This window comes from Thermobia domestica, chromosome 8 (assembly GCF_964235325.1).
Source record: "Thermobia domestica chromosome 8, izTheDome1.hap1.1, whole genome shotgun sequence".
NCBI classification, from domain to species: domain Eukaryota; kingdom Metazoa; phylum Arthropoda; class Insecta; order Zygentoma; family Lepismatidae; genus Thermobia; species Thermobia domestica.
In genome coordinates, this window is record NC_137461.1 from 36562730 (window position 1) to 36570929 (window position 8200).

At 33.5% G+C, this 8200-nt stretch overlaps 1 long non-coding RNA gene across 1 annotated transcript; it reads left to right on the plus strand.

Moving 5' to 3' along the window:
• Positions 1-1473: 1473 nt before the first annotated feature.
• Positions 1474-5486, plus strand: LOC145691639 (uncharacterized). Its single transcript, XR_014132452.1, has 3 exons — positions 1474-1519; positions 3799-3928; positions 5231-5486. It is a non-coding gene; the product is annotated as an uncharacterized LOC145691639 (long non-coding RNA).
• The last annotated feature ends 2714 nt before the right edge of the window (positions 5487-8200 follow it).

Here is an 8200-nt window from a genome sequence, read left to right on the forward strand (position 1 = left end):
AAATTAGCGGTATTTTAATTTCGCCATGATGAGGCCTCTTAACCACCGCGACTGGATAAGTAGTCCGAGCTGTTTCCTCGATAGACTGCGTAGACACACATCAATTTAAATAACTGAATAGATATCCAGAAGATATTGTTGGTTCATGCGTAAGTCTATTATAAGCAATCCGGTTGCGGTGGTCCTAAATTCCAGTCCTACAAATTTAGTGTAATCAACAAAATCTCAGACATAATGCAAAGCCAAACAAATTAATGTGTAATAAGATTTCCATTCATTAGAGTATGATTTGCTTAGCTTAACACAGGCCTCATAATTTTTATTGGTAATAGTAATCTTTTCACGAGTTCTAGTCTATTGTTATTATTTTCTGCAAGTCATAAGGTTTTATTTATTTTCTGCTTTTCACTGGTTTGTGTTATTTTCGCCTTTGGAATTTTAGAATAAGATTTACTTTCTAACAACAAAAAGGGAGAAGAAATTATGGTATGCTAAATAAAAAAAGAAATATTTCAGGAGTTGAACTCATTTACACATTTCATGTCCCACATATACGAAAAAATATTTTCCAACATATGTTCGATTATTCGTCGTGATGTATATACATTCGCCTAGATGCCACAACATTCAACGTATTGAGATGAAATTATAAAATTAAGATCCTTATGTGATTCTCCAGGTTCAATTTTTTTCGAATTGTCTTCCTGACCCAAAAGTTAAGTACAGTTTACTGAATGGTGACAACCAAATTTGTGATTCTCTCAAAAGCAGATCTAGTGAATTTGTTTATTTCAAAAATCAATTGTTCAATAACATCTTTATACTGTGCTATGAACTATATCTCTGGGAAAAAATCGAAGAGTAGTGGTTTATTGTTGGTAGTATTTTTTATACTTTATGTGTTTACTCTATTTACTCTCAAGTTTACTCTACTTGTCCAGTTTTCAGTTACAACGATAGTTAAAAAACGTACCTTATCTTAAAATAGAATAGTGTATTGTTACAAAATGGGTCAAAATACGAAAGACGCTTCTTTATCCCAGTTTAGTCTACGCATCACAGAATAATTCGTCAACATACACACAACTACGATACTAACATTAACAGTATTAAGAGTTTCATCATCTTGTTCCAATGACTATAGTAATATCCTGATAATTAATATTCATCTCTTGTCATCTTATCCCTTACATGTTATATTTAACATACAGTTATTTTAAACTGTATATTACTTAATTAATTAAAATAAGAATATTGAAAGGGAAATCAAGTGTTAATTGTGAATCATAACTGTTTGTTACAGTAGCCCTTGAAATCAGTGTATGCTTTCAGTCTAACGGACCTAATTAATAATACAATTATTAAGTTTCACATGTAATTACACTTGACTGGAAACTCCATCATGTGTTGGTTTCTCAAGGTTTGAATTACATATAAATTATGTTGTAAAAAACTGTTTTTTACATAAAGTCTTATCTTAAGTAGAGAGACAAACACCTGAAACATCATGTTTACCAAGGTAGGAAAGTTACACAAGTAAACACCAGAGAATTATAATTTGTTCCTCTAAATGTTAACGTTGATTTTAGTAATTGCTTCTGCCTCTAAATTGTGTGAACTATCTAAGATCACATGCAATCTAAGTGATATTTGTACTGAAATTAGAATAGCAGAATATGAACGTTGAAGTTTAAAAAATAGAAAAGAGTACATCAAAATATTTATTGAATTTCTTTACGGGAATTATTACTAAAATTTGTACTTTAATATTCTTTTTCGTTTAAATAATCTGATATGTTAATTCCGAGAAAACCTTAAGATATCAATTAATCAAAAAATTAGAATATTATTTTTCATTAAAGAACGTTCGAAATAGTGCTATTATCAAATCTGATAATAATGCGTCAATTTCAATTTCTATGAAGTTCCTAATGTATCTATTTAAGTTTTACTTTTTGTGGTTTACGTTCTACCACACCTTTCATGTCCTTCGTAAAGGAAAATACGTATCTTATTTTAAGATTTGACATCTCGTATGTCCAATTATTGCAAATTTGAGTATTTGGCATGAACCCAATGAGAAAACAATAACCCAATTCTAGTAAATACTTGTGATTTAGAAAAAGCTTTTCACCGCGTGAATTAGGAATTGCTGTTCGGAGTTCTAAAGAAGATAGGGTTGGAATGAAAAGATCGAAGACTCATAAGAAACTTATATATTATGAACCAACAAATATGTGTTAGGGTAGGGGAAGAACTGACGGAAGAGAGTGCAATTTGAAGGTGAGCTCGACAAGGATGCTGCTTCTCGCCAACACTATTTAATGTCTATCTAGAAGAGATAGTGAAAAAGGGTCTATGTGATGATTCCAGCATTTCGGTAGGAGGTATAATGATTAGATGAATAAGATTTGCAGATAATATGGAACTTGTTGCAGAATCTGAAAAGGAAATCAATAAAATGCTAGAAAATCTGAGGATGGGCTTTTGAAGAATATGGGATGAAAATAAATGTTACAAAGACAAAAACCATGGTGATTGGAACGAAGAGGTCTGTGTCAAATATACAAGTGAGGGGGGGGGGAGAAAATAGAACAACTGAATAGGTTTTGATATCTGGATAATATTCTTAGTAATGGCATGAAGTGCAAACTTGAAATAAAAGCAAAGATGGGAACGGCGAAAGAAGCCTTTAGGAGAAAGAAAAGTCTGTTTGTAGGACATTGAATGAAGAGTTGAGAAAGAAAAAAAAAGACTCATAAAATGCTTAGTGTGGAGTGTTGTACTGTATGGGGCGGAAACGTGAGCATTATTTAATAGTGATGAAAAACTACTGGAAGCCTTCGAAATGTGGGTTTGGAGACGAATGGAAAGAATTTGGTGGGTCGAGCGGAAAACGAATTTGAGGTTGTTAGAAATGGTGGGGGTGAAAAGAACACTTCTAGATATTATCAAGTAGAGGAAAAGAAACTGGTTTGGACATTGCGTAAGAAGAAAGTTTATCATGAGAGACGTCCTAGAAGGTATGGTTATGGGAAAGAAAGCGAGGAGGCGAAGGGGACTACAATTAATGGATGATATAAAAACAGAAATGACATACGTGAAATGAAGAGGTTAATGGAGGACCTTGGAGCATAGAAGCTTCTCAGCTGCAGCAAGTGGCCTGCCAGTAACGGCAGAATACCTAAGATGATGATGATGATGATGAAGTAAATCCTCGTACGTCACAAGACATCGATTGCTGAGAAACAATAGATTACAGTGTTTTCTTCCACGTCGATAGAAGGTAACTTCAGGTAATACCTCGTATGGTAATGAGTTCAACGTATTATTCCATATGTGCTGTAATGACAGCAGCTGTATCAGCGTATTTTTAAAGGATAAAGCACGTTCTACATATATTAATACTGTGAATACGCGTAGGTGTAGTGACGTTTTTCTCATCTCCTGGAAAATGAATAAATTAGACATACAATATTTCACATCTACAACGACGACATAATAAAAGATTACGGCCAGGACTTGACCCGATAAGGCTGACACTAACGCAGAGACCGTCATGCAAGATTTGCTCTTCAAGAACATTTTATTGTCACCACTTTTTCTCCACTTTTCGAACAGAGCTGGAATATTGTACAACGGTGCCGTCCGATTCATAATACCTTAATATAAAAAATATTTTTAACATACGTAATACTGAAATATATAATTTAAACCCTGGAAAGTACAAAACGCAATATCTTCCATGTATTGTAAAACAATCTTTTCCATTAAAATCTCTGTGTGTTTGTTTTCCAGGTCTTCATTTTCCTCGCCCTTATTGTTTGTGTTGCGTTGGCTGTTCCTATACCAATGCCATATCCTCAAAGAATTCCTCTGCAACAACAACAGAGAGGAGAGAACATGCAGACAGCTAACATGATGTGGGGTAAGTCACTATTTTTAGAGACCGTAGTGTTTATATTCTCTATTTTTTTTACTTATTTTGTTTCATTAGAAACATATGCTTTTGTTTCTATAGTTCAGACGGATACTCAGCTAGACTTATAATAGTTATCTAGTTCATTTAGCAGTATTATATAATCGAGATCGGTCCACTCTCTTCATAATTCTTCTTTTAGAGAATATTGATTTTTATATTTGAAAATGTTTATTGTTTAAAAGCTATCCCTAATTAATTAGTTTGTTCTTTGTGAGATCCATTTCGAAGAGTAACGATATATGAATACACAGAAATGTCAAATAAATAATGTAAATCCGCTTATGTTTACAATAGCTATATTCAATTGGGCATATTTGGTTACGTTAAGCCTTGTTTTACATGAAAATTGCAATTAGTATCTCATGATTTGGTACTTCTTTGAAAACAATTCTCTCACATACTTGTCATGTCTTATTGACAGATAACTTTAACAAATTAATATTTCATACAAACGTATGGCGTTAAATTACTAATTACCCGAATAAGAGTTAAAATTAACGAAAGTAAAAATGAAGGTATTCTAAAGCAATACGAAAAATTTAGAATATTTGAAAACACTTAAATGAGTTGATTACGTAAACACCAAACTAATTTTTTATCAACTCCAAATTTGAATATTACAAAAATTCTAAAACACAAAACACAAAACGATCTTTGGTTAAGCTGCCCCTTATATACTTTGCTTTTCACCTGGAAGTTAATTTAGCGCGTTTCCACATTCTTTCTTTTAAATATTTCCTATTATTAAAAACACTTCAATTTTCTTACATTGCCTCCCTTCGTATATTCTTAAAAATCTCTAATTTTTTACGCATTATAAGTCAAAACTTTGGTTAAGAATCAAAATTATTGTGTGTATTAACGGAATCTCTTGTACCGAAAGTAAGCATCCTAATTAATAAATGAAGAATTACTTCATAAAGATATGGATAATGGCAGAAAGAAGTTTTAAGCTCATTGTATTTTACTAAAAGCAAATCTACAAGAAAACTAACTTATAACTCTAGCCTAATACAAAAAATTCTAAATAGAAAGTTACAATATTGATACAAGATATAGATGATCTGCAATAGCTTCTTCGTAACTTGAGGTTCATTCACTTATTCATTTTGCACTGATACTTCTTTCACCTGTACTTTGGACTGATATTTTTTTCAACTGTACTTATTTACAAAAGTGTATTAAATAAAGATTACTTACCAGATGTTCCAATATTAGAGTATTAATTGTTTTGTTCGTTTGTTTCAGGATTCCCATGGTTCTGGGGTTAAATAATAATGGAAATGTAGACTTCAGACAAAGAATGTCATTAGACGATTAAAAACGGAATATTGAATTTCCCTACGGTACTATATCATATACATAAACATCGGAATTATTATTAACAAAGATCTAGTCATAACATTAGAAATCTTGATTACCATTCAATAGTGAAAATTATATTTCAACTTGATACAATTGTTGTAAGGTATGGATAACATAAATAAAAGGCAGTTAAACTGAATCGATGAAATCTGTGTGTTTGCAACTTATACTGTACCTATTACCTACATTTCAGCATATACATCCTTTTTTAATAATGTTCGGTGAATGATCCCGTAAATAGAAAATAGATACAATATGAATAAAATTTACCTTACTCTCCTTTGAAGTCGTCTTCTTCCGCAGGTATGCAATTCTGAGCACGTCTGTACATGTCCTGGAAACTTTTTGAGGAGTCTTCTTTCAGTATAGTGCTTAGGAGCGTCATCACATTTCATTGGATGTCTGGAATATCGTGAAATCTCTTTCCTTTCAACGCAAATTTTAGGCATGGGAACAGGAAGAAGTCAGACAGAAGGATTCAGATCTGGCAAGTATGGTGGATGGTCAATTTGCACCACCCCTTTTTGGGCCAGGAATTGTCTGACGATATTGACTGTGTGAGGCGAACATTGTCATGAACCAGAAACTATGAACCTTCTTCTGATTACTGCGGTCGTACCCTTTATACACGTTCCATAAGACTTCTCAAAATTTCAACGTACCTACCAGCATTCAATGTCGTTCCCTCAGATAGAAATTCCTAGCAGATTATGCTATTACTGTCAAAAAAGTGGTTTACATTGTTTTGATGCGTGATTTTTCTGCTTTGATCTTTTTCCGAAGAGGCGATGCAGGAGGATGCCATTCCATGCTTTGGCATTTTGTTTCCGGATCGTGCCTCACACATCAGAATTCATTTTCAGCAACAATACAGTTCAGGAAATTTCGCTTTTAATCCACCATAGCGATAAAATATTGTGCGGCAAGAACAAGTGCGTGCTTCTGGTCATCAGTCAAGTAACGTGACACGAGTCGACAAAACGTTTTCCTTTTCCCTAAGTCGTTGGTGAGGATACGTCTCGCAGATTCACGGCTAATGTTCAATTCTTCAGCAATCATTTGCACAGTTAATCGGCGATCGTATGTGATTAATGCCCTCACCTTTTCAATGTTTTCGTCTGTGCGAGAGCTTGTCGGCCTTCCGCTACAGGGGTTATCAAAACACAATCCCGCCCTTATCGAAAACGGCCGAACCATTCGTAAACATACAAAGAAAACTGCTTCATCTTCACAAATCTGCACCAGCATATCATGGGTTTCTTTCGGTGTCTTACCAAGCTTAAAACAAAACTACAAATTGGTGCTTTGTTCGTTCATTTTACTGTTATCAGTTTGAAACCAGACACACTGACACTCGTTTGGCATAACGCGTCTCACACAGACCACAGTTGACTCAAAACTGAACAACGGTGGGTCCACAATGGCGGCACTTGTGGCTGGTCGTGTGCAGTGTTTTGTTGCGCCAGTGTTGCCAGGTCGAGCAGAGCGACTTCATTCACCGAACTTTACTGTCAGAGATTGTATTAAGACTACTTACTAATTACTTATGCATAGTTATTCCAATGGGTATGGAATGTGGATGTCAATTTATAAGAACATCACTGTTTGGTAACCAATTTTCTTTACAATATCATATGTTCGGAAACAAATATTGTTTCATTATCACAATTTTGCAAGTAGCGAATTGGCTACTTTCCAACTTTGTTATACTTGTTATTGACTTAGGAAATAATTGAAAAAACACTAATATCATTAGTAGTAGTAATAATAATAATCTCAAAATAATACGAAAATATCGTATTCCTCTTCGACTGTTTCACATTCGCAAAACTCGTTTTCATTATAATTATAACATAAAGCTTTTAAGGAAGCGAGTTTAAAAAGAATCGTAAATTAAAATAGTAAACTTTATACCAAATAAATGAATCAAAGAAAATTACGAGACCAAAAACAAACTGCCTTATACTCCGAATGGATGTCTCATCGAAAGGCCTTGGCAAAGCCTGAGTTAAAACGGTCCCGCTTCGAAAGCGCCCGGGTTAAAAGAGGTTCTGTCATAAGGGTCCCAGCCAAAATGACCCAACAACAAAAGGATCCTGGACAAAACGGCCCCCGTCAGAGAAGCCTTACGTTAAAAAATGAGGTCAAAGTATAAAAAAATATTTATTTAATGAAACATATTCTGTCTAATGTACCTGTTTTATTTGTGTCGAAAGATCAAATTGGTAAATCTGTATACAGGGTTAGTCAAATGTATTGCAACAGCCCAATTATAACAATACGCATGAACGAAATATGAAAACAAATGTTGTAAATGAACATTGATGCAGAAACAGCATTCAATGAGACTGTGAACTTAATCTCATATATCATGAATATCGACATATTGGATATCACTCAATATTTTCTTAAAGGAAATGGGGATGTGTGATGCATAAATTTAAGCTATGTTAGTTCCACAAAATGAGAATGTGAATTCATTTCTTATTCATCTCATTCGTTTAGGAGAAAGGGTGTGCTACTTCTGACACTTATATCTAGTAGATAAAAGTTTCTGAACAGGCAATTAATAACGAGACATATGGACAAAGGAAAATAAAACGATGCAAGTGTGTATTTTCTGTAAAAACTGCATTGAATGAAGGTTTTGACATTATGGTGTCCATTTTGGATCCAGGAATATAGAATACAACATAACCCTTTTAAATAGAAAGGGATCTGTTTGATACTCAATTTAGGCTAAAAATCTTCTTACAAATGAGAATCTAAACTCATTTTTTTTACCTATTGCCATTCCTTTACCAGATAGAGTACTATGTTTGATATTTTAAAAATGAGAATTATTTGAAAGAA